Below are 27,543 nucleotides of genomic sequence, written 5' to 3' on the forward strand. Positions count from 1 at the left end.
CCCCAGTGCTAGTGCACCATTGGCCCAAAGTGAGTTCAGCTTAGCAGTCTGTAACTAGACTCCCAATGGAATCAAAGCTAGCTCTGATATTCAACAGTGGAGAGAGAAGATGGTGTAATTGGTGTTTTAAGCCCTCAAGGGGGCCCCAGCCCATCAGGTACAAATACCTATGCCCCCATCCTCTCTCAAACCACTGTGTTTTGTAACCCGTGCCCCTTGTCAAGCAAGTGCTACTTAGGTAATGGTGAGTCCTTCTGTCATACAACAGTTCCACTGGCCTTGATTCACAGAATCAGGGTAACAAAACTTTATTCTTCCTGCCCCAATAACAGAGAAACTGGGGATCCCACACCAGCCAAAGTAACCACTTTAAGTTGCTGTTGTTTCATGCCAGGCGAGTGGGTGTGCCTATGCAAACAAGATCAGCCCCTGGAGTTCTTTTCCACACTCACCATAATTCACCACCAGATGTCAGGGTAGAGCTCATCCTCACTCTGCTTACACAGTATTTTGTGATTCACACCATAATTTACAGATTATCATCATTTTTAAGTACAAAGCCTGTTTTAAACTGGGCTCTTCACTGTGTAAATCCCATAAAGCCAGACAGCTCTTATTATTTGCATTGTAGTAGCACCTAGAATGCCAGTCATGGACCAGGACCCCATTGTGCTAGGTGGTGTACAAACCCTGAACATAAAGACAGTCACCCCCCTGTGGAACAGCAGGAGGGTTTGAACCCTTAAATACTGGCTCTCTGAGCTGTGGCGCAAATGTAGTATCTGTTCTTATCAGATTCCCCCATTTAGGCCCTTATTAGCTGAACAACAATACCGTCCACGCGCTCTAAGTGGACACCCTGAAGAAAAAGCCAGACCAGGGTAAAGTCTTCGAAGTAACCAGCAAGTGGGACTCCAGTAACCACTTCCTCCCTACAGGTAGCTTCACCTGGTTCGCCGACTGGCGGTTCATTCACCGCGCCCGGCTGAATTGCGTCCCACTCAACAGTGCCATCCGCCACGGGAACTGGGACAAACGCTGCAGGAAGTGCGGGTACGTCAACGAAACCCTGCCCCACGTCCTATGCTGCTGCAAGCCCCATGTCAGAGCCTGGCAGCTACGCCACAACGCCGTCCAGGACCGTCTAGTGAAGGCCATCAACCCGCATCTGGGAGAGATCGCTGTCAACCGCACCGTCCCCGGCACCGACAGCCCGCTGCGCCCGGACATCGTCGTCACGGACGAGGTGGGAAAAAAGATCACCCTGGTCGACGTAGCGATTCCGTTCGAGAACAGGACCCCGGCCTTCCGCGAAGCCCGAGCCCGCAAGCTCGAGAAATACGCCCCCCTGGCTGACACCCTACGGACTAAGGGTTACGAGGTGCACGTCGACGCTCTGCTCGTTGGGGCCCTGGGTGCCTGGGACCCGTGTAACGAACGCGTGCTGAGGACCTGTGGGGTGGGCCGTCATTACGCGCGGCTCATGAGACGCCTCATGGTCTCGGACACTATCCGTTGGTCCCGGGACATTTACACCGAGCACATCACCGGCCACCGCCAATACCAAGAGTGAGACGGGGAGATCTCGTGCACCCACACACACCCCCTGCTGGACCCTATCCCCTGAGCCCTAAACCCACCAAACCTAGCTGAATCCCGCCACGTGAGGGTCACCCCATCCCCATTACCCAGCCCGCTTGCTTATACCCATGACTGTCCCTGCCTCCCGTATGGGTGGTGGACCCTCACCGTTTATCGACTGTCTCCTGATCCCGCCCACCGGTTACCCACCCCTCATTGGGGACATTGCAGTGTGTATATACTATGTGTGCTGCCCAGCCCCAAAACACCAACATACCCCCTTACTCTGTATGTTACCCCCAATGACCAATAACTGACGCTTCAAATTTTCTGTATCGTTTATTTCTTTAAATATTCTCTAATAAAATTTAAATCTGTTCTTATCAGATTCCCCCATTTAGGCCCTTATTAGCTGAACAACAATACCGTCCACGCGCTCTAAGTGGACACCCTGAAGAAAAAGCCAGACCAGGGTAAAGTCTTCGAAGTAACCAGCAAGTGGGACTCCAGTAACCACTTCCTCCCTACAGGTAGCTTCACCTGGTTCGCCGACTGGCGGTTCATTCACCGCGCCCGGCTGAATTGCGTCCCACTCAACAGTGCCATCCGCCATGGGAACTGGGACAAACGCTGCAGGAAGTGCGGGTACGTCAACGAAACCCTGCCCCATGTCCTATGCTGCTGCAAGCCCCATGTCAGAGCCTGGCAGCTACGCCACAACGCCGTCCAGGACCGTCTAGTGAAGGCCATCAACCCGCATCTGGGAGAGATCACTGTCAACCGCGCCATCCCCGGCACCGACAGCCCGCTGCGCCCAGACATCGTCGTCACGGACGAGGTGGGAAAAAAAGATCATCCTGGTCTACGTAACGATTCCGTTCGAGAACAGGACCCCGGCTTTCCGCGAAGCCCGAGCCCGCAAGCTCGAAAAATACGCCCCCCTGGCTGACACCCTGCGGACTAAGGGCTACGAGGTGCACGTCGACGCTCTGCTCGTTGGGGCCCTGGGTGCCTGGGACCCGTGTAACGAACGCGTGCTGAGGACCTGTGGGGTGGGCCGTCATTACGCACGGCTCATGAGATGCCTAATGGTCTCGGACACTATCCGGTCCCGGGACATCAACATCGAGCACATCACCGGCCACCGCCAATACCGAGAGTGAGCTGGGGAGTCCTCGTGCACCCCCACACACCCCTGCTGGACTTTATCCCCTGAGCCCTGAATCCACCAAACCTAACTGAATCCCACCACGTGAGGGTCACCCCATCCCCATTACCCAGCCCACTTACTTATACCCATGACTGTCTCTACTTCCTATATGGGTGATAGACCCTCACCGCCTATCGACTGTTTCCTGATCCCGCCCACCGGTTATCCACCCCTCATTGGGGACATTGCAGTCTGTATATACTATGTGTGCTGCCCAACCCCCAAACACCAACATACCCCTACACTCTGTATGTTACCCCCAATGACCAATAACTGACACTTCAAACTTTCTGTATCATTTATTTTTTAAATATTCTCTAATAAAGTTAGCCTTCTTTTAGACCAGCCAATGGAGAAGAACATAACAAATGCCTTCTCAATGAGTTACCCAAGTATTCACTTGTCAGCAGTAGGCTATTGGTGATCAGGAATCATGGGATCTATCCCTAGCTCTGGGAGAGGAGTGTGGCTTATAGTGATTAGAAGTAGTCTTAACCCAAGCAGGGTTAGTCACTCTGAAAGACGCTGTGGTGCACTGGTTGATCAGAGTGAGGTTTGTTATCTTAGCGACCTGGGTCTTGCTCTGTCTCTCATTTTTGCCATGCTATTTTTTTTGTCATCAAATTAAAATTTGGCAGCTTCAGACTGGTACACAAATGTAATATTATCATTTTAAAGTACTTTTTAGAAACAAATATGCCATGCAAATATGCTATGGCTTAAAATTGGTACTCTTGGAATTTGTATTACAGAAGCAATGGTATATACAGATGTGGACCATATCTCTGACTGGATCTTTCTGCTAGAGGAGTATATATGTAACCCTTCTGCCTGTCAGAGTTGGCAGCAACAAGGGCCGGGTTCAGTATCTAGGGGTTCCTCTTCAATAACACAATGCAAAACTGGCTCGAGCCCCAACCCAGTGACCTGGAACAATTACATACCACCGCCCTGGGCACCTCTAAGAGGCAATACTTCCCCTCTTGGAAGCACAGAGTCTGAGTGTAGTAAAAGCCTTTTAATAAAGGAGGGAAACAATGCAGCATTATGCTGGGGAAACACCACAAACAGGATTCATAACACAAACCATGAGCAAAAGACCCACCCCCAAGTAAGTTTGGCAGTATCCTTTCCCCCTCAGGGTCTTAAGTCCAGCAACCCAAAAGTCACCCAACCCACAGTTGCTGTCCTTGGTCAATGCAGCCCCAGAGTTCAGAAGTTCATCTGCAGAGTTCACCTCCCCGCAGGGGTGGAATGGGGGGCAGTATGGAGGCACCTTACACTCTGCACTGCTCAAGCCCTCAATGGCCTATTGACACACCTCTCTGCAGGGTTCTGCTCCAGTTCTCTCCTCCAGCAGCCCAGCTGGCCTCTCCAGTAGCCACACCTCTCCACCAGCTGCCCACACTGCTCCACTAGCTGTTCTGCTAGCTGCTTACCAATACATCTTCAGGCCCCACCCTACCCAACACAGTACTCAGTAATTTCAGCTGTTAGTAGGGGAGCCTCACTGCTGGTACACCTGGATAGTCTTCTTGCATTAAACCCACTAGCCCAACATAGGCCTAACACTTAGATCTACATATCAGTGACTTCTAATTGAATCAAATTTAGTTCTGCTATTACATAGTAGAGACAGGCAGGGTAATAGTAGCATTTCCCACCCTCACACAAACCCCACTATATAAAACCCACATACTTTCCCTCCACCAAATAGGTGGTTGGAACCCACATCCTTTGCCTGGTGAGTGCTGCTTAGTTGAGGGCGAGTCCCTCAGTCATAAAATGCTAAGTACAGTTCTACTGTCCTTGAGTTACATAACCAGGATAACAACACTTTATTACTCCTGCCTCAATAACAAAGAGACTGGGGATCCCAGCAGCAGCCAAAGTGACTATTTGGGCAAGCAGTCCCATCATGCTAGGCAGGGTGGGTGTGCCCATGCGAACAAAATCAGCCCCTGAAGGCCTTTTCCACAGCTCACCATCAGATGTCAGGGGATAGCTCATTCTGACTCTGCTTACATATAGAAAAGTGAAACATTCCCCAGTAAAAAAAATCACCAGAACACCTATATTTCAACAGCTTATCATAAATTTCCAGAACTACAAATTATACAATCAATGCACCAAACAGTCCATCGCTGGCTAAAGATTATAACCCAGGTTTCATTTTATTAAAAGTCACTCAAAACTACAAGACATTCACCATCCTTTCCACTGTCAAAACATAAATGTCTTTAACACAATCCTAGCTCTGGTGCAACTACAGCTGTATCTTAATTCCAGCCCCCCTTTATATTTTGCTTCCATGGCAAATGGTGTCAGTTCCATGCACGAAGAAGACATGAGACTTTCTATTGCAGAGGGTGGGAAGAAGGATCTTGGGGTTAATGCCCAGGGCTTGATGGATTCTTTGGTTCTATTCCCAGCTGTGTTAGCGACTCTCTGTGTGAGCTTTGCTAAGTCCTCTCCTGTTTGGCCACCTCAGTTTGCCCCTTTTAAAGCCTGGGAAAACATTTGACATCTCCATAAAGGTCTGCAAATCTAAAAGCAGACAAAGCAGACATGGGAATGGCAACAAACTAGTGTGTGCTTTGAACTATACAGTAACAGAGTAGGATGTGCAGCACCAGTACCAGAAAAACAACCACAAACTAAACAAGCCAGTGTACAGAAAAAACATTACTGGGGGAAAAAAAAAGTTACAACAGCACTGACATTGCCAAACACCCGGGGTAAACACCAACAGGAAAATGATTTAAAAAGTCAGTGCACTCACCTCACTGCCTCTGCTCCTGCTCCAGGGCACAGACACATGGATGGGGCACAGCCTCCTTTCTTCCAGCAGCATGTGTGTGTCCACCACTGTGACTGCCCCCGCTCCCCTCAGTCACATGTCACAAAGTGGGGGGTTCTGATGTGAGGGGCACCCAGTGGGATTACCCCCCCATCCCCCGGCTCTGAATCGGCTCACTCACTCTGGTCGAAGAGAAACCCTTTGTGGTTCAGGGCCCAAACTCACAGACCTGCCCTTATCTCAGCAGTGGGCTTTATAAAAACTGGGGAGGAGGGATAGCTCAGTGGTTTGAGCATTGGCCTGCTAAATCCAGAGTTGTGAGTTCAATCCTTAAGGGGGCCATTTGGGGATCTGGGGCAAAAATCAGTACTTGGTCCTGCTAGCAAAGGCAGGGGGCTGGACTCAATTACCTTTCAAGGTCCCTTCCAGTTCTAGGAGATGGGATATTTCCATTAATTATTATTATTATTTATTTAAAAGAAACCAACCCCAAAGTGGATGACTTTGGGGGAGACATGGAGTTTCTGCTTTGTGGCAGAGTTGGGGGAAAAAGCAGAGAAATACAGGGAGGCCTCTCCCAGACAATGAAGTTACCTCCCCTGCCCCATAAAACAGCCTCACCGCACATGGGGGTTTCCCTCTGACCAGGGTGGTAATTTACACCTGGAAACAACTGGGGATTCTCATTCCACTTCGATATTGTTATTAACAAGAAACCCAGCACTGATGAGCAGCCCTACAATAACAATCCAGTGCGACCCCAGCCCCAGCACTCACAAACAACCCTAGAATAACAAACCAATGTGACCACAGTCCCTGCACTCACAGCAAACTTACGATAACAAGCCAGTAGGAATGGTCCCCACAGCTCACAAAAAGACCCTTTGATAACAAACCAGTATGCATGCAGCCCCAATATATGAGTAACCTCAGCACTTATGGACAACCCTACAATAACAATCCCACATGAAAAATGTCCCAGGACTCATGGAGACACCTACTAAAATAAATGGAAATGCAACCCCAGCAGCTACAAACCTTCAAACAAACCACTTTGTGGGCAGTCCTGGCACTCAGCAATGATCTCACAACATCAGATGTTTTGTGTTCTCACAAGCAGAGTGGGGCAAAAATTTCTGGACTAATAGTTTACTTGCCAAAAAATGCAGTTTTGGCCAACCCCAGCCTATCCACAAATTTGATCCGAGTAGTTTTAGCAGGGAAAAGGTTTTTAGTGCTTTTTTCAGGCCAGCTTCAGAAGTGTGTGTTTAACCCCTAAATTCCAGCTAATAATTTGCTATTCCTTTGACCAAAGAGCATGAGAACGATTCTCCAGCCTGGGGATTAAGGCACTCAGGAGGTAGGAGATGCTGTCTCAAATCTTCTCTCTTCTTCATTGAGAGGAGGATTTTGAATCCATAGTTCCTGCTGCCCAGGTGAGTCCCTCAATCATAGACTCATAGACTCATAGACTTTAAGGTCATGACCTCCCGCATGATGCAGGCCACAAAAGCTGACCCACTCACTTTCCCTTAACTCAACTGTTGAAGTCTCCAGATCGTGATTTAAAGACTTCAAGTCGCAGAGAATCCTCCAGCTTGCGACCCCTGCCCCATGCTGCGGAGGAAGGCGAAAAACCTCCAGGGCTTCTGCTACTATAAGGTGGGTGCATAACTGGCTGGATGACCATACTCAGAGAGTTGTTATTAATGGTTCCCAATCCTGCTGGAAAGGCGTAACGAGTGGGGTACCGCAGGGGTCTGTTTTGGGACCGGCTCTGTTCAATATCTTCATCAACGACTTAGATATTGGCATAGAAAGTACGCTTATTAAGTTTGCGGATGATACCAAACTGGGAGGGATTGCAACTACTTTGGAGGACAGGGTCATAATTCAAAATGATCTGGACAAATTGGAGAAATGGTCTGAGTTAAACAGGATGAAGTTTAACAAAGACAAATGCAAAGTGCTCCACTTAGGAAGGAAAAATCAATTTCACACATACAGAATGGGAAAAGACTGTCTAGGAAGGAGTACGGCAGAAAGGGATCTAGGGGTTATAGTGGACCACAAGCTAAATATGAGTCAACAGTGTGATGCTGTTGCAAAAAAAGCAAACATGATTCTGGGATGTATTAACAGGTGTGTCGTGAGCAAGACACGAGAAGTCATTCTTCCGCTTTACTCTGCTCTGGTTAGGCCTCAGCTGGAGTATTGTGTCCAGTTCTGGGCGCCGCATTTTAAAAAAGATGTGGAGAAATTGGAAAGGGTCCAAAGAAGAGCAACAAGAATGATTAAAGGTCTTGAGAACATGACCTATGAAGGAAGGCTGAAAGAATTGGGTTTGTTTAGTTTGGAAAAGAGAAGACTGAGAGGGGACATGATAGCAGTTTTCAGGTATCTAAAAGGGTGTCATAAGGAGGAGGGAGAGAACTTGTTCACCTTAGCCTCTAAGGATAGAACCAGAAACAATGGGTTTAAACTGCAGCAAGGGAGGTCTAGGTTGGACATTAGGAAAAAGTTCCTGTCAGGGTGGTTAAACACTGGAACAAATTGCCTAGGGAGGTTGTGGAATCTCCGTCTCTGGAGACATTTAAGAGTAGGTTAGATAAATGTCTATCAGGGATGGTCTAGACAGTATTTGGTCCTGCCATGCGGGCAGGGGACTGGACTCGATGACCTCTCGAGGTCCCTTCCAGCCCTATAATCTATGAATCTATGAATCTACCCTGGAGGAAAATTCCTTCCCGACCCCAAATATGGCGATCAGTAGAACACCGAGCATACAGGCAAGATTCTCCAGCTGGACCCTCATTTTACCAGCGATGGCACGTTATTGCTAATTGACTAAAATCACGTTATCCCATCAAACCATTCCCTCCATAAACGTATCTAGCCTAATCTTGAAGCCAGAGAGGTCTTTTGCTCCCACTGTTTCCCTCGGAAGGCTGTTCCAAAATTTCACCCCTCTGATGGTTAGAAACCTTCGTCTAATTTCAAGCCTAAACTTCCCCATGGCCAGTTTATATCCATTTGTTCTCGTAGCCTATACAGTCGTTCTCATTCACTTACTCTTTGGCCCAAGTAATATTTAAGTAGTTATACAAAGTGAAACATCCTCCACAGGAGAGCAGCGCACCCCAGAATGGCCTGTGCTTGGGGGTGAGGATGCTCATGCTCAAGACCCTGCTCCGAACCCTAGGGCAAAGGTTGGGAGGGGCAGGCACTTTTAGGAAGCTGCCCTGAATGAAACATTTTCTACGACCTGAAACAGACTTTCCAGATTTACCAACAAATTCCAAACACGTCTGGCACCGACGCGAATCCCTGCTCTGATTTTTTAGTTTGCTGCTGGCCCAAAACATCAACCATTTACCCAGCTCCACCTACAGATGACCCTGCAATAACACACAGATGCAGCGACATCACAGAACCCATGAACCTACCACCAAGGTCTGCAAAGCACCCACCAGCAATGGATGAAACCCAGACACTGACTGTGGAGCAGAGGCTCGGCTCTGGTATGTGCCCTGCAGCCTTGGGACAGAGGGAGGATGGGGAGTCACCTCCCCTCAACACAGTGTGGGGTGTGGGTGAGGGTGGGAGTCTCTGCCGTATGGCTCCCGTCGACTTCCTCTGGCCTCTGTCATTTGTGTTTCCCAGCACATCCCATGTAACATGAAGGATCTCCTGACATAGCTGCCCCCTCCCTGTCAGTGGATCCCTGCCCCATGATGTGGGGAGCTGGGAAATATGGGGGCTTTAATTATGTTCTAAGGAGCAGGGTTATGTGCACGTGGGAGAGACCCTCGGAGCACCAGAGACAAAAAGGATGGCTCCCCTCGGCCCTGTCTGGGCTCCCACCCACCCCCACCCTGTTTCTATCTTGCTCCTCTCCCCTCCCCTTATCCTGTTTCCATCCCCTGTTCTCCTCCCCCATCTCCACCCCTTCCCTTCTCCTGCCTCCTCCACATTTCTACCCTCCCTTCCCACTGCCCAACCCCAGTCCCCTCCCTCCATCTGAGGGCTTTTCTTGACACCCCCCCCCAGCCTATTGAGATCCTCCCTCAGGTGACAGTTGGGCTCCCCCATCCCTCCCCCCCAGGTGGCAGTTGGCCGTTTCCCCCCTTGACGGTACCATCGCTGACTCTGCTCGCCAGGCCCCTTCCCCCACAGGCGTTTCCCAAGTAGCTGCAGGCGGCTCCGGCCCATCCCCCGAGCTCGCCGCACCCAGGGCTGGAGGGTTCGGCCCGTCCCAGCAGGGCCCCACCAGGCTACAGCAAGTCCACGTAGCCCCTGACTGTTTGTTCCCCTAGTGACAACACCGCTCCCTGAAATGCAAACACGGGGGTTATGCTGGTATTGCTCAGCCATGGCCAGACAGTCGAGCGAGCACGGGGAAGAGACAGGCTCTGCCTGCTGAGGTGCCAGTGCTGGAGAGGCACCATGCAAAATTCCCACCTTTGTGAGCCGGCCTGGAGTCCAGCTGGCCCAGGGACTGTGGGTCCCCAGTTTGTTGGGTGTGTCTGGTTTTTATTAGCCAGACAAGGCAGGTGAGGTCAAACCTTCTATTGGAGCAACTTCTGCTGGTGAAAGAGACACTCTTTCCAGCTATACAGCTCTGCTATCCTGGGACCTACACGGGTACAACAACACTGCAGACAACAATATTTTTATGGTAAGACATGATGGGGTAGCGAGGGCCTCAAGAGGAAAGAGCCAGTGGCCACCCTGGCCAAAGGAAAGGCTGACTAGCAACGAAGGTGGGATTCAAGCCTATCCAAATGATCAGTCTTGGGTCTTTGGCCAGCTCTTTTCCTGCTGGGGGTTCTTTTGCATGAGCTTGTTATTTAGTCAGCCAAGACTAGGCACCCAATTGAATGTAGAGAAGAAAACATAGGGCTGTAGGGATCCCAAGTACCTAGTATGTCATGCAAGATGGCTGAATGGTTAGTGGTGTGGCCCACTAATCTACTGTGTGCTGCACATACATGTTTGAGTCCTTCTTTCATTGTTGGCCATCCCTTCTTCTTTTGGTGGAGACACCTACTTGTTCATTCTCCCAGGCCTCTTCCACCCAGTCCCCAAAAGAAGAAAAGCTCCCCACAAACTGGGTGCCAGAGCACTTCCTACGCCAGCGAAGACTCAAACCCATCTTACAAGAATGTGACTTATTCATGGAGCCTCTACACCACTGGTCATCTTACAGGTCCCCCCCACTCTTCTATGTCTTCTCTAGCCTGGCTTGGGTGCCCGGCCTTCACTGACCAAGGGACAGCTGGAGGCAAAGGGGCCATTTAGGCTGATAAAGTGACCAAGTGGTTAAGAAGTTGGATTGCTAATCTGTGGTGCTCTTCATGCCTGGGTTCAAAGGGTACCAAGACCACCTGGCAGATGTGCTTCTTTAGTTCTGCACCTCTGGATGTGGTGTTCTGTCCCATCTAGTGGCACGGAGACCACTTAGAGAGAGAGATTAATGAGTCTGCTCTACAGCCTTAGCTAAGAACCATGTGGCTTTTAGCTCATGCAGTACAGGCTCATGCATTTAATTCTAGAGGTCTCAAATTCAATCCTGACAACAGGAGTCTGTTAGTGTTACAAGTGGGGGCTCATCTGGGATGTCAACTGGGAAGTCTCTGAAGCTTGGGATGCACTTCCTCAGCCAGGGGAAATATGTAATCCACACATGTCCTGAGTGTGGTGCTCTGTCCCAGCTAGTGGTACTGAGACCGCTTAGAGAGAGAGCTTAATGAGTCTGTTCTACAGCCTTGGCTAAGAGCCTTGTAGCTTTAGGCTCATGCAGTAGAGGCTCGTGTATAAGGCTAAGTTTTTGTCACGGATATTTTTAGTAAAAATCAGGCACAGGTCATGGGAAATAAACAAAAATTCACGGTAGCCCATGACCTGTCCCTGACTTTCACTAAAAATATCCCTGACAAAAGGGATAGTTGGCTTCAGCACCCACTGCTGCTGGGGCTCCCAGGTGCCCCACCAATGCAGTGTGTGGGAGCTCCGGGGTCCTCCTGCCTCTGGGGCTGTGCTGCTGTGGGGTCCCCTCACCTGGGCAGCTGGTAGCTGCAGGGTGTCCCAGCCACTGGCCCTGGCTGCAGCTGTGGCTGGGCAGCTCTGGGTCCACCAGCCGCCTACCGTGGCTGGGCAGCGGCGGGGTCCCCCCACCAGGTTGGGGGCTGGGAGCGGCGAGGGTGGGGCTGGCTGGGAGCTCCAGCCCTAGGGCAGAAAATGTCACGGCGGTCAATGGAAGTCACAGATTCTGTGACATAGTCGTAGCCTTACTCATGCACTAAACTCCAGAGGTCCCAGGTTCAATCCCAACAACCAGGGTCTGTCAGCGTTACAAGTGGGAGCTGATGTAGGATTTCAACTGGGAAGTCTCTGAAGCTTGGGACACACTTCCTCAGCCAGGGGAAATATGTAACCCACACACCTCCTGGGTGTGTTGGTCTGTCCCATCTAGTGGCACTGAGACCACTTAGAGAGAAAGATTAATGAGTCTCCTACAGCCTTAGTTAAGGGCCACATGGCTTTTAGCTAACGCAGTAGAGGCTCATACATTTAGCTCCCGAGGTTCCAGGTTCGAACCCACCTGCCAACGACCAGAGTCTGTTACAATATCACCTATCTCTAAAAAGGGGAATAAATAGGACCCAGGGAGTTATAGACAAGCCAACCTAACTTTGATACCTGCAATGATGGTGAAACAAATTATTAAACAATCAGGTGATAAGCAAGGAGGATAACAGGGTTATAAGGAATAGCCAGCATGAATTTGTAAAGAAAAAGCGTCCCAAACCAACCTAACTTCCTTCTTTGACATGGTTACGGGCTAGGGATGTGGGAAGCCGTAGATGGGGTATAGCTTGATTTTAGTAAGGCTTTTGACACAGTAGGGAAAGTAGGTAAATGTGAAATTACTAGATGAAATTACTATAACGTGGGTGCACAACTGGTGGACAGAATATACTCATGCATAGTTATCAATGGTTCACTGTCAAACTGGGAAGGCGTGTCTAGCAGGATCCCACATGAGTCAGTCCTGGGATAATGGAATGGAGAGGATGCTTATATGTAACCCTTCTGCCAGTTGGAGTCGGCAGCATAAGGGGCCGGGTTCAATATCTAGGGGTTCCTTTTCAACAGTAGAACACAGAACCGACTTGAGGCCCCTCATAGTAACCTGGGACAATTACACACCACCCCTTGGGTGCCTCTAAGAGGCAAAACTTCCCCACTCACAAGTACAGAGTCTGAGTGTAGAAAAGAAACTTTTGATTAAAAGGGGGAAAGTAACCCGGCATTAACTTGGGAAAAGGCCGCAAGCAGGATTCATAAGCTTAAAACCATCTGAGCAAAACACCCACCCCAGAGTACATTGGGCAGTGTCCTTTTGCCTCAGGTTCTTAAATCCAGCGCCAAAAGTTGATTTACCATGCCCCTCCCTTCAGCCCACCCCACTCACAGTTCTTGTCCTTGGTCAGTGAAGACCCAGAGTTCATAGGTGCATCTGCGGAGTTCACCTCCCACCCTAGTGGGGTGGGGGAGGGGTACCTTGCTCAGTCCACTGTCTGGGCGCTCACTTCTACATCAGCCGCCCAGCCAGCCGCCCCGCTGGACCCTTCACTCTGCTCCACCAGCCACCCTGGCAGCCACTTGCTGCTCAGCTCCTCACCTTCAAGGATGTTTTGCAGTTCCACCACTTAACATCGTTCTCAGTAATTTCAGCTGCTAGTGGTGGAGTCTCACTGCTAGCGCAGACTGGGCAGTCCATTGCATCAGACACACTGTCCCAAAGCAGGTCTAATGCTAGGCCTGGCTACCAGTGATTTCAGCTCTATTGGTCTGCAACAAGGCTCTCAAGCTCTGTTATTGCACAGTGGAGCGAGGAAGGGTGAAATGGTGTCTAGAACCCTTAGGCAAGGCTCACACCACCAGGTACAAGTGCCTGTCCCCACAGTCCCGCTGCCCTTGAGTCACAAAACAAGGACAACAACCCTTTACTACCCCTGCCCCCAATAACAAAGTGACTTGTGATCCAACACCTGCCAAAAGTGTTCACTGGGACAAAGCAGCCCCATCATGCTGAGCACCTAGGCAGGGTGGGTGTGCCCATGCAAACAAGGTCGGCTCCTGAAGTCCTCTTCCCCAGATCGTCACTAGATGTCAGAGTAGAGCTTATTCAGATCTGCTTAGATCTAAAATCTGCAGATGACAAGAAGCTGGGAGGGGTTGAAAGCACTTTGGAGACAGGATTAGAATTCAAAATGACCTTGACAAATTGGAGAATTGGTCTGAAATCAAACGAGATGAAATTCAAGAAAGAAAAGTGCAAAGTACTTCTCTTAAGAAGGAAAAATCAAATGTACAACTACAAAATGGGGACTAACTAGCTAGGTTGAAATACTGCTGAGAAGGATCTGGGGCTCACAGTGGATCACAAATTGAATATGAGTCAACTGTGTGCTGCAGTCACAAAAAAAGGCTAATGCCATTCTGTGATGTATTAGCAGGAGAGTCATACATAAGACATGGGAGGTCATTGTCCTGCTTTTCTCGGAGCTGGTGGAATCTGAGCTGGAGTACTTTGTCCAGTTCTGGGTATCAAACTTTAGGAAAGATGTGGACAAATTGGAGAGTCCAGAGGAGAGCAACAAAAATGATCAAAGGTTTAGAAAACCTGACCTCTGAGAAAAGGTTAAAAAAGCTGGGCATGTTTAGTCTTGAAAAAAGAAGCCTGAGGGGGGACCTGATAACAGTTTGCAAACCTGTTAAGGACTGTTATAAAGAGGATGGTGATCAATTGCTCTCAGTCCCACTGAAGGTAGGACAAGATGTAATGGGCATAATCTGCTGCAAGGGAGGTTTGGGTTACATAGTAGGCTAAACTTTCTGCCAATAAGGGTAGCTAAACTCTGGAATAGGCTTCCAAGGGAGGTTGTAGAATCCCCTCATTGAAGGTTATAAAGAACAGGTTGGACAAACCCCCTGTCAGGAATGGCCTAGGTTTATTTGGTCCTGCCTCGGTGCTGGGGGCTGGACCTGATGATTTCTTGAGGTTCCTTCAGCCCAACATTTCTGTGATTCTCTGATTACCAACATTCCCACACTTATCACCCAGTCCTTCAGGCTAATGAGCACTAACCTCTAGGAGATCACAGGGGAGTCCAGTGGATATAGGGCAGAACAGAGCACTGGCAGATTCCACCTATGAACAGTGAGGGCGTCAACATGGTGCACCCTAGGGCAGGATGGAAAATGGAATTGTTTTGCCTGTGGAAAATGTTGATGAATTTTCATTGTAATTTTCAGCGATAAAATTTTAACTTTTCATCAAAAAATGGATAACCTGAAAACCTGGGGAGTGTGGAGGGGGATATCAGGTTTTGGCAACTTAAAACTGAAAAATTGTAGCTGAAAACTTCCAAAAACCAAAATATTTTGAGGCTTTTGATTTTCCAACAAAAAATCAAAAATGTTCAGAGAAAGCAGAGACTGCCTCAAATAAATAAATAAGTAAAATAAACAAAACATTTAGTCAAAAATTTAGTTTTCTACCAAAAAAGGTCTTAATGTAAAATTCCCAGCCTACCCCGGTGCAGTCGTCACTGTGAATGTGTTGTTTCATCAGTGCCATTAGTGTGCATGGTGCTGTACAGTCTGGTATCATATAGCATGATCCCTGCCTGACAACTTGCTGTGTGTTATATTGTTAACTAGCAACAGAGGGTCCTGTGGCACCTTTAAGACTAACAGAAGTATTGGAGCATAAGCTTTCGTGGGTGAATGCATTGTTAACTAGAGTGTTAAACAACCCAGCATGATGCAGCAGCCTTTGCCAAAGTCTATCCTGGGCATGTCTGTGGCCTGGCCTAGCTGCTTAGTCAGTCTGTCAGTGTCAGGCCTTGGGTACGCGCCATTCGGCTTTCTGAAACCTATGCCAAGTCCAACAGCTTCACCACGTCCCTTTTCCCCATTCACCATTAGGTGCTCAGCCAACCCGGATCGAGTATCTTCTTCCCCTCCTTTGTCAGGCTTGAATCATCCTTTCTGGTACCTATTGCACTTTTGGTCTCAGAGGGAGAGGACCCACACCCAGACTTCGAGGGAGTTTAGATCCTAACTGTGTGGCCTGGGGCTGTCTCTATAATAAACCCAAACCGGAACCCCAAGTCCACACTCCCAGACTCTGGGGAAGGTCAGATTAGGAACCACAGCTGGAGCTAAACTCAGGACCCATCTCCAGTTGCTCTGTCCCAGTCCAGCATCTCCCCTCCCCCATGTCCCCTCTTGCACTGATCAGTGACAGTCATCTTAGTGTTCAGAAATGGGAGCCGGCTTGGAGTCTTTAAACCAAGAGGGGACGTCTCTTTCTATGAGACATGCTGTAGCTCAGCCAGAAGTTAGCAGCTCAATGCAGGGATCCCTGCAGGAGGCTCTCTGGCCTGGACTGTGCAGATGCTCTGATTAGATGGTCCCATTGGTGCCTTCTGGCCTTTAAATGTACGACTATGAAAATAAACTGCCCTGGAAACCTCAGAGAACGGAGAGAGCAAGAATGAGGCAGGTTAATGTGTGAGGACAAAAATAACATTGTGAGAGCGGGTTATTCAGTCCCACATCACAGCGTGTGATACACCCCCGCCCCGCTGGGCTGCTAGATCGGGGTCAGGCTGGGGAGAGCTCACTGCTGGGTGGGGGAAGTGGTGGTTTGCACAGGAGACTCTGCAGATGCTCAGGGTTCTGTCAGCTCATCCTGTGGTTACCTCCCTGCACGGGTGCATGGAGCAGCTGGACTGAAGGTGCAGAGAGTCACTGAGCAGGGACCACTGCTCATGGCACCTGAGATCAATTAAATCACTTGCGGCAGATTTCCCAGCTTGTGTCTCTAACATTTTCCCTGTTTCCCAGTCCCGTCCCCTCCAGGCTCTTCCCCTCTTTGGCTGTCATAACCCAGGGTCATTGGCGTTCCAGGCAAGTACCAGGCTTGTCATTGTCACCCAGGCTTTGGGAGGGCTGGGGACTGAGGGGAGGAAGGATGATCTAGTGTCCAGGGCAGGGGATGGGGGATCACAAGCCATTGCTTCAAACTCTCACTCAGCTGTGGATTCCTGTGTGTCCTGGGCTCAATCACTTCATCTGTTTCCGTGCCTCAGTTTCCCCATCTGTGAAATGAGGATGAACTTCCCTACCTCTCAAGTCTGTGTGAGGATAAACCCCATTAATGACTGTGTGAGGCTCAGATACTACAGTGACATGGGGTGTACAAGGATGGGCAGAGCATTGATGAGAAAAGCTTTTATCCCAGGGCTTCTCTATACACAGGGAAATTTATCAATATAATTAAATCACTATAGCTTTGCTGGTAAAACTCCCAGGGGAACACTCTTATTGTGGAATCAGAGCCTTTGTCAGATTTATTCATAGATTCTAATGCCACAAGAGACCCCTGTGATCATCTAGTCTGACCTCCTGTATAACCCAGGCCAGAAAACTCCGTCTGACGGGGTCCCTGGGTTGCAGCATGTTCCCTGGGACCACTGAGCCCACTGACCCACCAACCTGAGCTGCTTCTCACACTGTGCTGCTGATGTCCAGCTCCAAGGGGTTGGCTACACTTGCAGCTGTGCAGCGCTGTGAGTTAAACCTGACTTCATACAGCTGAGTAGGGAAAGCGCTGCAGTCTGTCCACATTGACAGCTGCCCAGCGCACTGTCGTGGCCACATTTGCAGCATTTGCTGCACCACTGGGAGCGGTGCATTATGGGCAGCTATCCCACAGAGCACCTCTTCCCATTCTGGCGCCGTGGGTTGTGGGAACGGGGTGTGGGTGTGGGGCATTCTGGGTCCTGTTCCAATGCCCCATGATGCATCGCTTCGCATCCCAGAAATCCCTTTGTTTCCGTCCACCTTTGGCGCCATCTTTCAACGGTTTCTGTGCAGCGCGATCTGCCTGCGGAAAATGGAGTCCGAACTGCTGAGGCGTATGCTGATGAGTCTCACCAGCACATCACGTTTGGCTGTCGAACTATTCCTTAAGATCCAAAGTGACAGTGAGAGTGAGGAGTCCGACGATGCTATCGAGCCGCGTAACGCGTACGACATGAAATTGCTTGTGGCATTCACGGACATGCTCAGCACTGTGGAACGCCGCTTTTGGGCTCAGGAAACAAGCACTGAGTGGTGGGATCACATCATCATGGAAGTCTGGGATGACGAGCAGTGGCTGCAGAACTTTCGGATGAGAAAAGCCACTTTCATGGGACTGTGCGAGGAGCTCGCCCCCACCCTGCGGCGCAAGGACACGAGATTCAGAGCTGCCCTGCCAGTGGAGAAGCTGGTGGCTATTGCAATCTGGAAGCTGGCAACTCCAGACAGCTACCGGTCGGTCGCAAACCAGTTTGGAGTGGGAAAGTCAACTGTTGGAATCGTGTTGATGCAAGTTTGCAGGGCCATTAATCGCATCCTGCTCAGAAGAACCGTGACTCTGGGTAATGTGCAGGACATAGTGGATGGCTTTGCACAAATGAGGTTCCCTGACTGTGGAGGGGCGATAGATGGGACGCACATTCCTATTCTGGCACCACCCCACCTAGCATCCGAGTACGTTAATCGGAAGGGGTATTTCTCTATGGTTCTCCAGGCGCTTGTGGATTACCATGGGTGTTTCATTGACATTAACACAGGCTGGCCTGGAAAGGTGCATGACGCACGCATCTTTCGGAACAGTTGGCTGTTCAGGAAGATGCAGGCCGGGACTTTTTTCCCAGAGTGGAAGATCACGGTAGGGGAAGTTGAAATGCCCATTGTAATCCTTGGAGATCCCGCTTACCCGTTAATGCCGTGGCTCATGAAACCCTACACAGGGAGCCTTGACAGCAGCAAGGAATGGTTCAACTACAGGCTGAGGCGGTGCCAAATGAGTGTGGAGTGTGCCTTTGGACGTTTAAAGGACTGCTGGCGATCTCTGTATGGGAAGCTGGACTTGGCCGAAAACAGCATCCCCGCGGTTATATCCGCGTGGTGTGCCCTCCATAATATTTGTGAAGGGAAGGGTGAAAGCTTCACTCAGACATGGACCTCTGAAGTTCAACACCTGGAGGCTGAATTTGCACAGCCAGAGAGCAGGGCTATTACAGGGGCCCAGCGCGGGGCTGCAAGGATTAGGGATGCCTTGAGGGAGCAATTTGAGGCTGAAAACCAGCAGTGATATCTGGTGCCCTGCACGGGAGTGAAGTGCAGTAGTTCCAATCTTTAGGAATCAGTGGTTGCTAAGCAGACAAGCAGACTTGCAGTGCCTGTTTATTTCCTGGGCTAAGGAGTCTTTTACTTTATGCAATAATAAAGAATGTTTTCAAAGCCAAAAGATCCATTTATTGAAAAGAAAATTTATTTATTGAAAAGAAACACAACTGCTGGGTATCAGAAAGGGCAAGGGGGTGAAGGGGATGAAGTGGGGAACGGTTCAATCACAGATCCGTGTATGTCCTGTCTGGTGTGCTGTACAGTGAGTGCTGCACTTCAGGATAGCTATACTGCATGCTCATGGGGGTTGAGTGCAGAGGGTAAGGGTCATGGTTTTCAGGGCTGGGTGGTGAAGATACTGGTGTTGGAGGCAGCGGGTGGCATGAAGAACACGGAAGTTGGGGAAAGTGGGTTTGATGTGATAGTGGGGCACAACAGAAAGAGTTTTGGGACAAGGGCTATGGGGGGGGTGTGGCGTTTGCATTTCCGGTACTGCTCCTTCTGCATGGCCATGAGCTCCTGGATAGCGTCTGCTTGGTGCTCCAGGATGCTTATGAGCCGATCCATGCTTTGCTGCCGGTGCGCTGCGTTTTCCTGGCGGATCCTGCTTTTTCTCTCCCTCCAGTCCTGTGCTTTCTCATTCTCTTTAATAGATTGCCACATCACTTCTTGCAGCATGTTTTCTTTGCTTTTTCGTGGTCTCTTCCTGAGTCTTTGCAGTCTCTAACCAGGTGATAAGAGGGATGGCTGAGGTCTCAAGGTTGATGCAGCTGTATAGGCAAAATGCAACATTTAACAGAGGCAGCATTGTTTATACCAGACAGAGTAATGATTTCCCCCGCACTTAAGGAGTATAAAACACACAGGGTCACACAAGAGCATAATTTTCCCGTCCCAAACAGAGCACACATATCCCACGGGAGCCTCAAAATGGTGAGTAAGGGGGACTGATTGTTTCAGGGCTGGGCTGCACTGTCCTCTGGGTTTCTGTGCCTTGGGGAGAGCCAACAGCTTCAGGGGGCACCTACACTGAACACTGTCCCAACATTTTCCACAGGAGTGCGTCCTGGACGATATCTCGCTGCTGAAGGTGACCTGGGAAGCAAGGGAGGGTCTTCTACTGCAATGCGGCTTCTACTGCAATGCCCTGGCCCATATGCAGCTTGCCTGTGTGCAGCAATGGTCCCCCCGCCCCTCGCAGCACACGTTAGCCTGGCTGGGACAAGGACCATGGTGGCTCTCCCGATAAACCTGCGCAAGCACATTGCACACGTTCTGGATGAGACATTTGAAGAGATTACCGAGGCCGATTACCGCGATGGGATAAACCACATCAATGCACTATTCCGCTTCTAGGCATGCATGCCTAACCCTCCTCTCCCAAAAGAGCCCGCACTGAAAAAATTCCTTCCTGAAAAAATAAACGCTTACTGGAAACCTGCTCTTCTGTTTGTTCTCCACCAAGTACCAATCGCTGTGACTGGCTACCTTCCTCCTGGCCTGAGAAGAGCTCCTGGCTGCATGGCTCCAGGGATTCCGGGGTGTCTCCATCCAGCCCAACACCCTCCTTCCCGTTTTCCTGCTCCTCCTCCTCCTCCCCCCCCCACTGGCTTTGAAGTGTCCATGGTGGTGCTCGGAGCGGAGGTGGGGTTAACCCCAAGTATCGCATCCAGCTCTTTGTAGAATAGGCAGGTCGCGGGGGAGCACCCGAGCGGCCATTTGCTTCGTGGGCTTTGCGGTAGGCTCTGTGCAGCTCCTTCACCTTAATCCTGCACTGCAGGGCATCCCGGTCATGGCCCCTTTCCATCATGTCCTTTGATACCTTCCCGAAGGTATTGTAATTCCTACGGCTGGAGCGCAGCTGGGACTGGACAGCTTCCTCCCCCCAAACACTCATGAGGTCCAGCAACTCGCCATTGCTCCATGCTGGGGCTCGCTTGGCGCGTAGCGGCATGGTCACCTGGAAAGATTCGCTGATAGCACTCCACGCTACACCTGGCTGAGCAAACAGGAAGGGGATTTTTGAAATTCTCGGGGAATGTAAAGGGTGGGTCACATGGTTGGTTACCTGAGACCAGGGCAGTAGAGTTTGAACTGATGACCAGAGTGGCTAGAAACAGGCACTGTGGGATACTGCCGAATAATTCTGGAGGCCAGTCCCAGCGCATTGGGCGGTCACACTGGCGCTGCAGCGCTGCAGCGCTGCAGCGCCAGCGCAATACTCGCTATTCCTCTCGGGGACGTGGAGTACATGCAGCGCTGCAACCACGGAGATACAGCGCTGCAAATGCCTTGCCAGTGTGGACGGGGAGTGAGTTACAGCGCTGGGGGCGGCTTTACAGCGCTGTAACTTGCAAGTGTAGCCAAGGCCCAAGCCTCTGACAGGCGCTTTACTTACACAGCCATCTGCAGGCAGGGAAACACCCAGCTGTGTTACATGAATGATCTCCCAGCCACTCATGAACCATCAATAGGCAGGCTCCAGCCAACTCCCCCCATCTCCCCAGTCTTGCACCCCAGAGCCGTACCCTCTTGCCCTGGTCAGAAGCCTGGCCAGTGTAAGTTCATTACCTAGCTCGCCCCCCCTTGATGTGGAGAGGACACACACCAGCCTTTGTAGTCTCAGATGAGATTTCCCAAGTACTTCAACCAAAACACACTGTTTTAGGTAAAATATAAAACAGATTTATTAACTACAGAAAGACAGATTTTAAGTGATTGTAAGTAAAAGTCATAGAGATCAAAGTTGGTTACTTAAGAAACAAAAATAAATTTGAGGTCTAAATTTTAACTTAAACAGATTAATCAAGATTTGAATCAAGCAGTGCCCCACCCTAACAGATGGTACAAGGAGGTGACAGTTCCTCAATACAAAAGTCTCTGAGATAATGGATTGGGTCTTGATGAGCCATTAATGCCTGTCTGGTCAAAGATGGCTGCTCTTCTGTCCCTACTGAAAGGCTGGCTTTGGGCATCTCCCAAGCTCATAACATATTTCAATAGCACATATAGCAATACCTCATAACTTCACATACAGCGATAGCACATACAATCGAACAGGATGTTAATGTTCAACAAATCAAGCTTTTTAAAATGACACCCCACAAGGCATACTTTGTACAAAACATAGCATAGTTATTTGATAGTGGTGAATATTGGGGTTCCAGGGGCTGCTTTGAGGTACAGAATGTCACACTCAGCCAAAATAATTCCAGTTTGAAGTACAGCATCTCTTTTAGAAAAACATCCACACTTGATTTAAAAACTGTCAGTATGGAGAATCCACGAGACCCCATGGTAAGTTTTTCCCAATAGTTAATTATCCTCATCATTAAAAAATTATGCCTTGTAGTTTATACCAGTTTCAAAACAAGCTAAGATAAACCAGAAAAAAGTTATCTTACACCACAATCCAGGTGTGCACTGGGACTTACACTGGTATAACTGGAGCGGCATAAATTCACCCCTTGCCTGATACCAGTTAACTTCCCAGGAAGTAATACAGAGGCAGGAGTTGTGTGGTTCATGGGGGCAGGTGCTGGGTCAAGTCCATCTGCTTTGGGAACATGTCAGGGTGCCCACAGCTTTCACACAGCTGCCTCTGTTACCTCAGCATTAAATGGTAAATGTTCACCCCAGCTGAGAACTGGACTAGCCGCTCAGCATCCGCGCAGTGTGGGTGTTCTAGAAGAGCTTTATCACAAAATCCCCATCACAACTGGCACTGATCGCCCTTGATTGCAGTCTCACCCAAGGGCCAAGGATAGAATGGGACATGGGGACGCAGCCCCTCACACCCCTGCAGCTGCTCTCACCCACATATTTGGCACATGCATAATTGGCACAAGCACTTCTGGCCAAGCTTTCCAAAATAACCACTGGGAGACCTTAAGGGGTGACAGACAGACTGCACTGAGGCCCCACCTGCTGGAAATCAGCCCTTTAAGAGGCCTAAATTGGGATCCCAAAATCACTAATAGTTTCTGAAAGTCTTGGTCTTTGTGCTTAACCATGTGATAAACCAAGCATGGAATTTAAAATTAATATTATATCTATCTATCCCCTCTGCTTCCTCTGTTTATGTCTCTATCCCCATACATAGTCATCTATCTATCGACAGTTGATCTATCTCTCTATCACAGGCTCTGTGCAGCTGACTCCTTTCAAGTCTCTGTTAAAGCACTAGCATAGAGAAGAGCCCTGGTCATTTCTTCCCTGTATGCAGCCGTCTCTCTGCATCTTTTAGGGTCTGTGCAGTGAGGCAGCTGCAGGGTCTGTGCAGCAGGAGGAACTCACTCTGTGGATGCTCTTGCTTTTCAACTGCATTTGCAGCTCTGACTGGAGATACAGGGGGTAAATTCCCCTTCTTTACATCCTGCTATGCACTGTTCACGATCCTGTCATTAACCTCCCCTTCACCCTCCCATAATGGAGACGTTCCCTGTTCCTGTTCTTGTGGCAGGTCTGGGTTGGGGTCTCTCCAAGTGAAAACTCCGGAGCCATTTCTCTGTCACAAGAGAACCGACCCTCTTACACAGGGGCCTGATCCCCAGAGCAGTGAAGTCAGTGGAGTCTTTCCATTGACACCAAGGGGCTTTGGGTCAGGGCCTTTCTGGGCAGCATTGTCTGAGCTACAAGCAGGGCCCAGCTGCCATCCAAGGGTGCCAGCAGCTCAGCCTGACCCACAGCCCTGGGGATCACTCTGGGCTTGAGCCGCCACAATGCTGTGATCTAAAAAGGACAGATTTTTAAGTGAGAGTTTTTGTCAAACATTTTCTTTTTTCCAAAGTTTCCATTTTTTTCAAAGACGAAATTAAAACAGTTTTGGTGGGTTTGTAAAAACAAAATTAAAAAACAGTGAACATTTTCATTTAAATAACACATTTTTTAGAGATTTTTAAAAAAGTTTTCAGAGTTTAGATTTCTCCTCCCTACATTTTTACCATTTTGCCACCAAGAGAAGGGGGTAAACAGGGAAAAAATGTCAATACAAATATTTTTTTAACAAAAAGATGTAAAACAATTATTTAAAAAAAATTCAAAAAATATTTACTCTTTTCCATCCTGCTGACTGCTGGGCACTGCTTCTAGCAGGGAGTCTCACATTGGGCTCCTCTGATCCTCACCTGAGCATCTGAGCTCCCCCAAACATCCCCTGTCCAGCTGCTCTGCAGAGCTGGCTCCATCCCAAGGGTGAAATGTGCCCAGCCACCATCCCACGACAATCAGTTTCTGCATCAATGACTATGAAAAGTTTCTCTGAAAAACTGCTCTGCTCTGTGCTCCTGATAGATTTCCCTCGAGGCCCTCAGCTGTTTGGCTTCCCGCAGGGGTGTCTCGGTCCCCAGGCAGTGAGATGGGATGGGAGGTGTTTCCTTAGTGATTTGTTTAAACTCAAACAAGCAAACCAGGCTCCTTCAGTTCTAAATCTTACAGCCCTAAATAGAGACGCTGCGGTCGGGGCAGGGAAGGGGGGTGGTGTGGGGCAGGAAATGGGGAGCAATGATGAATATCAGACCTGAGGAGGGGACAGAACAGGTCAGAGAGAGGCTGCAGCATCTCTGCTGCCTGAGCCCTAAAGACCCCAGGAGACTGGGAGCAGGGAGCGGGACTGGGTGGCATATCCAACCCTGGGGAGTAGACGGGGCAGATCAGAGCAGAGAGAGAGACCGGAGCTTCCCTTCTCCTGAAGTCAGACAGGGCAGAAGGGGCAGGTGGAAGCAGGGAGTGACTGTGGATTGTCCCCTCCCGACCCCGTCAGCAGCGGAAGCCGCTTGGCTCTATCCATCTGACCGCCCTGATGATCCTGTCTCTGTGCCTCTTGCTGCCCTGTGAGTATCCGGGAACCCTGTGCTAATTCATAGCAGGGTGAGAGTACTGCACTGTTGCGATGTTCGAGGGAGTGGGACTGTCCCAAACCAGCACAGGGCCAGTGCTCGGTGCTGGGGATGGGCCAGGGCTAGCAGTCAGTACAGGCTGGGGTTACAGTCACAGCTTCATAGAGCTTAAGGCCAGGAGGGACCATTAGCCCATCCAGTCTGACCCCCTGATAGCCCAGAGCAGAAAACTTCCTCCAGCTCCCCTGCACTGAGCCCAGTCACTTGTGTGTGACTAAAGCATCTCCCGGAAAGGCCTCTGGCCTGGCTGTGACTCCCCTACTTCACTGGGGAGCTGGCACCGGGGGTTAATCCCCCGCACAAGGAGAAACTTCTGCCTCCTTTCTCACTGGAGTTTGCTGAGACTTAGTGTTACCGAGGGGCCAGAGACACTGAGCTGGGCTCTGGTTCTGTTACCAATGACAGGGGGTTGGGATCGAGGGTTCTGCTTTGGACCTTACTCTCAAATGTCCCTATCAGGTCTGGGCCCGACCCTCTGTCTGGCCGTAGCGTGTTCCCTGCTGCAGGCTCTGCTGGGAAGGTGAGGGACTGAGCTCAGTTAATGGGGCTGGGGATGAGTGTAGGCGCTGCTGGGCTGTTAGCAGAACCCTGTACAGAGACGCTCAGTGCTGATCCCCTGGGGGCATGGGAACCCTCCAGGTCACCCACATGGGCCTCACCGGCCCAGAGGGGACCTGGGGTCAGTGCTCTGCACAGTGCCTGGCACAGCCTCAGGGGACAGGCGGAGGTGTCCCTGGTGGGATGGGTGGGGCTGGAACCAGGCCCCAGGCTCCTCTGTGTTGAAGAGAGAGGGGGGACCTGCGTGTGAATCCCATTCAGTGCATGGGGCTGAGGAAGGCGATGGGGCATGTAACAGACCCAGAGCCCATCCATCACTGCAGAGGGTGCTTTGTTACCTCAGGAGCAGGGACCATGGGGGGAGCACAGACCCCATCAGCTATTCAGGGTATCTCACAGCAGGCGAGATTCTAGCCCAGCACTGAACAAGTCACCTTTCTGTTCTCAGCGCTGAGTCCCAGCAGCCAGGAGATCTGCTCAGCTCCCGGTGAGTCTGTCTGTCTGTCTGTCCCCAACCTACCCACGGCATTTACCCCTCCCCCGCCAGGGCATCCACCCACCACCCCTTGGGCCACGCCCTATTCAGTGCGGTGCCAGCACCAATGGCACAGGAAGGCGGACGGGGCTGTGTGAGATCTGAGTGTGGCGTGCAGGTCTCCTGGCTGATCCCTCCCTGCCCCGATGCCTCTCTCCTGTGACCTGGGGCCAGTGTGAAATGCAATAGAGAGTCACATCTATGGCCCATCCCACATGCGGGGCACTGGCCCTGGGAAGCAGAGAACGCCACGGCTCTGACCCCAAGGGATTTACCTTCCCATGGCACCAGCTCCCAGCCCCTTGCTGCCACAGGGCTGTCTCTGGAGCTCTGCCCCCCCAGATGCAGTCTGCACCTTGTCCTTAAATATCAGCAGCACAGTCAACACTCAACCTGGCCGGGCAGGGGGCTTTCAAGAGGGTACAGCCAGAAGGGACCATTAGCTCACCCAGATTGAGCTCCCATATGACCCAGGCAAGGGAGCTGTGCCCAATGGCCCAGTGTCCAGCAGGGGCTGGCTGAGCTGGGATGTGGTTTTTTGGTCGTGGCCGCGTGTCTTTGCTCACTTTCTGAGCAGCAGAGTCAGGGGATGCTGCCAGCCATGCACCAGCAGGGGGCACCACTGGGGTGGGGAAGGTGGCAGGCACATACTGACCTACCCAGCGATAGCAGCAATTCCCTGCGCGTTCAGAGCTGGGTCCCATTGTCCTGGCAATTCCCAGGAAAGGGGGATCCTCTCCCTGCCACTGCTCCAGGACCTTCCCTTAGCCTGGGCCTGGAATAGACCCCATTTTCCCCTGTGCCAGCTGGTGGCTGTGGGGCGCGAGGGGCACAAGGACAGGAAGGATGTTAGAGGAGATGTCGGAGCAGTTAGGCTCTGGACACAGTTCCTTGGCTGTCGCCTGGTGAGCTCACTGGGACAGCTACTGTCCTTCACTGCATGGGCTGCAGGGCAGGCTGCAGGGTGTTGGCCATGCCCTAGACAGCCCCCAGCAGCCAGGGGCCACCTCTCTCCCGGCCATACAGCCCCAGTTGGGCTGGAATCAGAGCCTCCATCGAAGAGGTGGCACATTGCACCTGCCATTTTCCTCCTATCCTATTGACGGCTGTGACCCATTCTCCTTCCCAGGTGCTCTCCCTGCCCCCACCCTCTACCTGAGCCAGACATCTACGAAGCCGGGGGACTCCGTGCGGCTCCAGTGCTCTGTGATCTCCCAGCTCCTGGCCACCCGCATCGTCTTCTGTCAGGATGGGGAGGAGGTTTCATCCCAGAAGGGCTTATTGGGGAAACTCACCTACAACTCTGACCACGCAGTATCCGGGGGCAGCTCCGGGAATTACTCCTGCGGGTACGAGATCAAGGACAGTGACAACCAAGTGATCAGGTCCCAGCTCAGCCCTCCCCAGCAGCTCATCATCACTGGTAAGGCCAATGTGTGCAGGTGTGTTTGTGTGTGTGTGACCGTATCCCAGCTCAGCCGTGCCCAGCAACTCAGCATCCCGGAAAGGTGTGGGTGGGGGTGTGAATGGCAGAGCAAGGACAAGAGCTTTTGAGAGGGAATGGACAAAACGGACTATTAGATCACCCAGGCTAAGCTCCCGTATGACCCGGGCCAGGGAGCCATGCCCAGCGATCCTGTGTCCAGTCCAGCAGGGGCTGGTGGAGCCAGGTTGTGGCTTTTGGTCATGGCCACAGTTGTTTGCT

This window comes from Trachemys scripta, unplaced genomic scaffold (assembly GCF_013100865.1).
Source record: "Trachemys scripta elegans isolate TJP31775 unplaced genomic scaffold, CAS_Tse_1.0 scaffold_26, whole genome shotgun sequence".
NCBI classification, from domain to species: Eukaryota; Metazoa; Chordata; order Testudines; family Emydidae; genus Trachemys; species Trachemys scripta.